General features: G+C 45.2%; 1 long non-coding RNA gene across 1 annotated transcript; it reads right to left on the bottom strand.

The window, feature by feature from the left end:
• Positions 1–1198: 1198 nt before the first annotated feature.
• LOC117004911 lies at positions 1199–7713 on the bottom strand. Its single transcript, XR_004419700.1, has 5 exons — positions 7589–7713; positions 5968–6072; positions 4974–5227; positions 2576–2666; positions 1199–1234 (listed from the first exon to the last, which is right to left on the bottom strand). It is a non-coding gene; the product is annotated as an uncharacterized LOC117004911 (long non-coding RNA).
• Positions 7714–7919: the final 206 nt, after the last annotated feature.

The following is a 7919-nucleotide window of genomic DNA, read 5'->3' as shown; positions in this document are numbered from 1 at the left end:
CGGGTTTCCACCAAAATTTTGGTCAAATTGGTGCGGCTTGTATTCGTGAAATTACTGTAATCCCTCAGAGCAAGTAAATGAATCACCCTGTCCCTGTAGGGTCGGCCATAAACAGCAGCACAACCACTCCAGTCAATGTCTGCAAGTCTCACAGACATCATCCTCTTCTTCTCAGGCACAGAACCTGAATTGTTTCCTTGGGCTCCTCTGACCTCTGCTTTTTCTCCTGAAGTGAGGGAAAAACAGAAAAAAATACTTCAAACTGGAGATTTGGGAAAGCACGGATGTTGATTCAAAAGTATGTAGCAAGACAGTTGAACCTCTCTTTCTTTGTCATTTACAGATCTGTAAGAATCCAGACAGTAAAGCATTGAAAAGAAACAGTCATTAAAGGTGGTAAAGATGATACTGGATAGGAGGTTTTTGGTGAAAAATTCTTTATATGCATGGTGCTTTTATATGATTTCCCCACTTTGTAAGCTCAAGCAATGAGCTATGTCAAGAATGACATGGACAGTGGGATGAAGTGCACCCTCAGCAAGTGTGCCAGTGCCAGAGGCATGGGATGCCATCCAGAGGGACCAGGACAAGCTCAGGAAGTGGGGCCCTGGGAACCTCATCAGATTCAACAAGGGCAAGAGCAAAGTTCTGAATCTTTTGGTTTGAGACAGCCCCTGGCACAAAGACAGGCTGGGGCATGAAAGTGGGGAGGACTTGGAAGTGCTAGGGGATGAGAGCCTGGATATGACTAAAAAACCATACAGATATCAGGTAAAAAATGAAATGGAAGCATATCTAAAACTGGTCCATCAGTTTAGTACCCTTTGCTCTTTGATTGTGTGACTCCTGTTCTGCCTGGGTCCTGAACTCTCTGCTCATCTCTTTGGCTTTGCTCATGGCAAGTATTTTATCAAAATTCAAAGGATGGGATTTTTTTTACACCCTGACAAATTCTGTTTTCTCACCTTTGGACCTTGGAGTCTTCCCCTGCACCCTGGCAGGCACTGGGATTCCAGGAGTCTGAATTGTATCTTTTTTTGGTACCTCAGGGGTGGAGGTGGAAATGGAGCTGACTCTTGGAGGCAGGTTCAAAGTTGAACAGGATGTGGAAGAGCAGGAGCAAGGATGAAGGAGAGTGGCCACCAGCTGCTGGCTGGACATCACTGGGCTGTTGGTCAATCCTCTGCTTCTTGCTCATCCCAGGATTGATAAAATCAGAAGCCAGAAGCCGTTTCTGCAAAGATGATCAGAATTAGTTTTGCTCCCATTCTGAAAAAGCAGCATTTCTGAACTGGCAATGGTTGGAAACACACCTTTCTTCCCTAAAACAGCCTGTCAAACAAGGAGGTGCTGCAGCTAAATATGTTCCCTATTTCATTCCTACTTTCTCACCTGACTATTCAGCCAGTCCTACTCCAACTCTGTAGCTAAAAGGCTTTGGGAGAAAGACACTGCCTTCAGCAGCTCTATCAAAGGCTTGCCCAAAATGGGGAGCTCAGGTTAGCTTTATCTGGCTCCCTGTTTCTGCTTAGGCACACCAGGAGGACACTCAGCTCTTGCTGTCACACACCCACTCCATTCACCAGAGCAGCCCCAGAAGCCGCCGGTGCTGATCACAGCGTGTCCAGAGCAGGGATGAGAACAGCAGAGAGCAGCCCCAGCCTGGCTGCAGGTGTCATTGCTGCTGTTCTCCAGAGCAAACCCTGGATCACCCTGAGCCTCTTCCCCACGGAGCACCCACTGCTCCCATCCATGCACATCAGCAGCTCAGAGCAGGAGAGCCAGACCCGGCTCTGTGCCAGCCTGCTGACAGAAATCCTGTGGGCACGGAGGCAGGTGGGAAGAGGTTGCTGGGGCCTGCAGCATTTCCTGCTCTGGCTGGAACAGAGCCAGGGAAAAACAGAGCTCTGTCCTCCATCCTCTATTTAAAGAGACTTCTTTAAGGTGTATAAAAGATACCTTTTCTGCAGTGTTTGCCAAGCTTCTTTCAAGAGGTTTGCCTTGCTCTCTCGTAGTGGTAAGAAAACAGGCCCCCTCTTGATTTTAACCCTGACAAGTCAGAGGTATTCCCTGGTGATTCAGAGTCCCCTCCTCACACATGGGATACCCTGAATCAAAATGGGGCCTAAATGCTGCCTAGGGCAGAGAAACAAGATTCCTACTAATGCATCACTACTGTAATTTGTCCTTCTTCTAGACTTCCCTAAGATTTCTATTCAAACAGTAGCACTGGGATGTCCCTGCATGTTTTAGGTACTAGAGCTTCCAGATCATCAAGAGCCTTCACAGACACAGCCAGGTACCAAAACCACGTACACATCTTGTCCTTAGCAGAGCTTCCTATGCACCATGAGAAACAAGTCATGTGTGCAGGCTTGTTGCAGGCTTTGAAAAGCATTCAGTGTGTTACAGAAGTACCTTGAAAAGCATGCAGGAATGCCATTAGAAGTACACGCTGCAGGTTTTTATGACAGAAAGACAACACTACTGCTTCATATCACAGCTTTGACACCAAAAGCAAGTGGGATAAAATGTAATATATGCAAAAAAAAGGTTTAAAAACTTGACAAAATACCTGAGCAGTTCTCAGTGGAGTATCTCTCTCAGAAGGTCCCAGAGATGATGACTGGCTGGTGTTGGTGGCATTCTGAGGTGGAGCTGTTTTTCTGTAAGGAGAGTCCAACAACTCAGGTTGCAAGGCAAAAATATCAACATGGTTTCTTCCTCACAGGGACAACAGACCTTCATTTCCCAGAGGGTTTTCTGAAATGGTTGTTGTCCTGACTGAACTTACTGGAAAAGGGTCACTTCCAACATCTGCCTTTCACTTTCACTGTAGCCAGGCCAATCTTCCTGGATGTCTTTAAAGAAATGTTCTTTCAGACTGAAAGAATTCTCATTTGCATCCAGGTTGGCTACCTACAGGCAGACATTTAAAACAGAAATGTTCATTACACCTAAATGTAGACTACAGATTTGAAACTGGGAGTGCAAAGCTAAAGCAAAGCTGAAGAGAAAATCGTGCACCAGTTTTCCAGGACTTTTGTTTGATGGGAAGAACAAAGCAGCTGTCATGTAAGAGGCAACAATTTTATACAAGTGTGGTCCATTTGGGCTGTAGAAATTTGGATGTAAGTAAATCCCAAACTGCTGCAAGCATGGAGGAAATGTGGATTATGAAAACCTCTCCCTGCACTAGGTATCCAGGTTTTTTGGTCTTTATGGCAGCTTTGAGAGTCATAGTACACTATGCCAGAACTCTCAGTCTTCACCATTTGAAATACATGGAGAGGCCAGGTTTTTCCTTTCTCTTTCCTTTTCTTTTGAGTAGCACCTGAAGAAAACCATCTCAATGGACAAATCCATATTTTTCCACCCTCAGGAGGACACCTACTGCCCTCTTGCTTCCCCCAGCTACATTGCCATGGCAGAGCACAGCCTGGGCCTGGAACAGGGCATGTTTTCATCATCCCATGAAGCACCACAGGATGTTGGCATTTGTCTCCTCAAACAGAACTGCTTTTCTTTCTCAAGTGCCTGCTCAGAGGAAACTACAGCTTCCTATGGTACAATTGTAGGTGATCATCTAGCTAGAGCTGCACTTCAAGAATTTAAAAGTACCAAAGATACCCAGAATCAGGAATTCACTTCTTAAAAGCAGAACTAAGGCTGTGTTGGACAAGAAGGAAAGCTGTGCATGTCAGATCTCCACAAGCTCAGGCTACCAGTTGTTCATATATAGCAAAAAAACGACACCACCTCTCTATGAAGTTAAGAAAAATGTGAATAATAGTTTTCAGGACGTAGTGCTGTTCACACAGCCCTTTCAGAATGCAAACCTTGAGGCAGTTTATGCTACAAACAAGAAACTACACTTTCAAAATCTCCTTAAACATTGACAAGAATAAAGGGAAAGGAGACAATTTTTTCACCTTTTACCCTCTAAGGAGCTGAGCATTGAAATCTTATCATGAACTTGAAGTATAAATGGGCTACATGCATTGGGATGGCAGACCATGGCTCTCATTAAATTGTGAATGTCTTCAGGGTGAAAAAACCCTGCCACTGCCCTGGGCAAACACTGCAACAAACCTCACAGGTTCAGGGAAGGAGTTCTTAAAATCATTGTGAGATTAACTGAAACTGCATCCATGTTGAATTTCCCTCCCTGGACTAACTTCCAAAACACTCTTTTCCTAGCTAAAGAGGAAATATGTTAATGCTTACATAATTCAGCAACAGCCTTTGTGGACAGGGAATATTTAAAAAGGAAGGAAAGAGCCACTGCATCCTTCAATCAGTGTGAATTGTATGAATGGCTGTGATAAAGAAATACCAGTGGAACTAAAAGGAGAACTGGAAAAGCTACTGAATAATAATAAGTGCCAAGGAAGGTGATGATTCAATCCACATGACAGCAAAGAAACCATGTGCTCAAAGTTCAGCCACCACCTCTATCATGTAGGATTTGCCTGGAACACCCTTCCCTGCAAGGCAATCTCCACAGATCCCAGCAGAAGCCAAGTACCACTGAGAGGCACCTACTCCATTCTAATGAAATACTGCCCTATGCAGTTACTAAATTTGCCTCCTCAGATATTTTTCTCAGGAAATTTTAAGTACCACAACAAACTGTTTCACCCAATTGAGAATTTCACCCTCCAAAGTTACTCCATGAAGCAGTTAAACAGTGCAAGGAAAAGAGAGAGGCTGAAATAGGGCATGAGAAGCAACAACATTACAAAGGGTTTGTCTTTGCCAGCTATTCCAGCAAAACATCAACAATGCCCCAAAACTTTTGAAGGTCTTTTTTCTGTCCTCACATGGACTTGCAGCTGGGGGGAAACTGGGTAAAAGTTTATGGTAAAACCTTAGCAAGGAGCATTTCCTAAGCCTCTCATTAGTTTCTAATTGAAACCCTGAAGTAAGACAGCCAAGAGTCAGCACTGCCAGCACCAACTCCAGGATCTCACCTCCTGAAGGATCTTTCCAAGGGATTCCTTGTCCTTTTCCACAACTCCCTCTCTCTGCAAGCGGGCAAGGAGCTCTGGCTGCTTGTAATTCTTCAGAGCCAGTAAATGAATCACCCTGTCCCTGACTGGGCATTGAGAAACAGAACTGCAAAGTCTCGGGAAGAATTTTGCAGGGTTCGTGGGCATCGTTCTCTTCCTCTCAGGCACAGGATCTGGAGTGCTCTGTGGAGCTTTCCTGAGCTCTGGTATTTTAACTTCAGGAGAGGAAAAACAGAAAAAGAATTGTCAAATGGGGGGTTGAGAGAAGGCAAGGAAGTTGATTCAAAAGCATGTACCCAAGACTGTTGAAACTCCATTTGTTCAGCATTTATAGATCAGTAAGAATCCAAAAAGAAAATAATTAGGAAGAAACAATAATTTAAAAAACTGGTACTGGAGTGATACTGGAGGGAGGTTTTTGTGAAAAATTCTTCTTATGCATGGCTCTTTTATATGATTTTCCCAGTTTGTAAGCTCAAGCATTGAGCTATGTCAAGCATGACATGGACAGTGGGATTAAGGGCACCCTCAGCAAGGTTGCCAGCAGCACCAGAGGCATGAGATGCCATCCAGAGGGACATGGAGAACCTTGGGAAGTAGGGCCCTGGGAGCCTCTTCAGATTTAACAAGGACAAATGCAAAGTGCTGCATCTTTGGGGTTGGGACATGCCCTGGGCACCAAGGCAGGCTGGGGGATGAAGGTGGGGAGGATTTGGGGGTTCTGGTGGATGAGAGGCTGGGCATGAGCTGGCAACGTGTGCTGGCAGCCCAGAAAGGCAACCGTGTCCTGGGCTGCATCAGGAGAAGTGTGGCCAGCAGGTCGAGGGAGGGGATATGACACACCAGGCACTGTTTTGAAACCAGGAACTCGTGCTTGGTAGCTGATGGAGACTTCATGAGTATTGGTGAGAAATCTGGGAGCTTTGTCCCTTCCATCAGACACACAGAGACTGACCTTTCTTGGCACGCTCCTTCAGCCTTTCAATGTAGGTCAAATTTTTAATGCCTTTCTCCACTTCCTGTTCCTTGGACCATGCCTCTCTGACATTTGCCTGCAAACCTAATTGCACAAACATCACACAGTTCAATTATTTACAGCACTGAAAGCTCGTCAGTTGTTGACTGAAGGCACTATTAATGTTTTGAGAAGTTACATCCAATGTAGATACAGAAACTTCCCACAGCATTCAAGGAAAACACCTCCTAAAACCATACCCCTGCATGACTTCTGAAAAACATTACCTGAAACCATAACCAAGCATTAACATGAAAATCAGGAAAGAGTTCTTCACCCAGAGGCTGGTCAGGCATTGGGACAGGCTCCCCACAAGACTTCTCACGGCACCAAGTCCACCAGAGCTCGGGAAGCATTTGGGCAAGGTCCACAGGGACATGGTGGGATTCATGGGGAGAGAGCTGGACTTACACATCCTTGTGGATCCCTTCCAAGCATGTTCAGCATATTCTCTGATTCTGTGACAAAGCCCAATCCCTAACTGGTACTGCATGGAGCATGTTGCAAGGGCACCCTGTACCCTACCAGCAACCAGACCTGTCTCACCTGAGCTTCTCAGTGCCAGCCCAAAGCAAAAGTGGCCCCAACTTCCACAACTGTCTCACTACTGCCAGTCCTCAGACCCCAGTCACAGAATATTAAATATTCCCTTACGACCTATGTCCAAGAATCAAACAAATCATCATTCACATGCAAAACAGAAAATCCTCAATGAGAATTTTATGAGTTTAGGTTTGTCTCCCCAAAACACCTCGATGCTGCTGCCTTAGAATGCTCTGCACTCAGCTAAGGCAGAGCAAGAGCTGCACTTGCAGTGGCAGGGATGTCCCTGCAGGCAGTGACTGCAGCACAGCCAGCTGAGAGCCCCTTTTTCTCAGGGCAGCTGTGCCTAGTTCAGCTCACCACTGAGTGAGGGGAATATCCACTTCATGTCTGCCTGGAGCCAGGCTCCTTGGGGAAACAGTACTCAGAACAGGTCAGTGACAAATGGCACCACCTAAGCACATTGTGCTTTGTGAACAGTTATGAAGGCCGTGGGTAAGATCATTATTTTCCTTTCACTTTCCTTGAAAAGAACCCAAAACAGTATTGTGGCAACAGTAACTTCTAATGACCAAGATAAAATTCAAGCAAAGTTTTCCATATTGGCCCTATGAAATTCTACATGGGACTTCCTCAAGTACATTTTTTGGTCAATTTCCAAAGAAGTTTAATGGATAAGCACAGTACCTAGGTACTACAAAATCCAATTGCAAAACCAACACATTAGCTACCAAGCCAGCAAACTTAAGTGCATTAGGTAATCCAAACCATGACTTCAATGCTCACAATTCCAACCTGTCAAGCAGTATGGTAAGAAGGAAGGACTGGCAGGCTTTCCAAGAGGAAAACAGGCCAATGGCTGAATGCAGTGACAAGAGATTGCAAGGCTTATCTGACGGCCAACCACCTACAACTGAGACCTCTGAACACAGTCCCTGTCCCAAAAATATGCTACAAAAGAAAATTACCAAGTTGAAAATCTTACAGGCATTGAGCAAAATATGAAAAGCAACCATACCTCCAAGTGGGTTATACAATTTGGCAACCTGCACACTTCCAATGTGTGACGCCTCACTGGCATTTGGCTAAAAGGAAAAAAGAAATGTTCTGTGAAACCTTCAGCCAACACTCCATTCCTGGTGATTCACCAGGCCCTTAATTTTAAACAAGAGCTCTATTTGAAAAGTTTTGCTGTCCCATCACTAAAAACAGCTGCTCTGACACAATTCTCCCTCTGACAGCAGCCGGCTGCAAAACTGCCCTGAGACAGCGACCGTCACTTGGCCTCCAATGCAGCCAAGTGTTCAAGTAGCAAGTCATCCTTTCCCAATTGCTGGAATTTATAGGCA

This window comes from Catharus ustulatus, chromosome 18, assembly GCF_009819885.2.
Source record: "Catharus ustulatus isolate bCatUst1 chromosome 18, bCatUst1.pri.v2, whole genome shotgun sequence".
Classification (NCBI taxonomy): Eukaryota; Metazoa; Chordata; class Aves; order Passeriformes; family Turdidae; genus Catharus; species Catharus ustulatus.
This window is presented reverse-complemented; position numbering and strand designations above follow the sequence as displayed.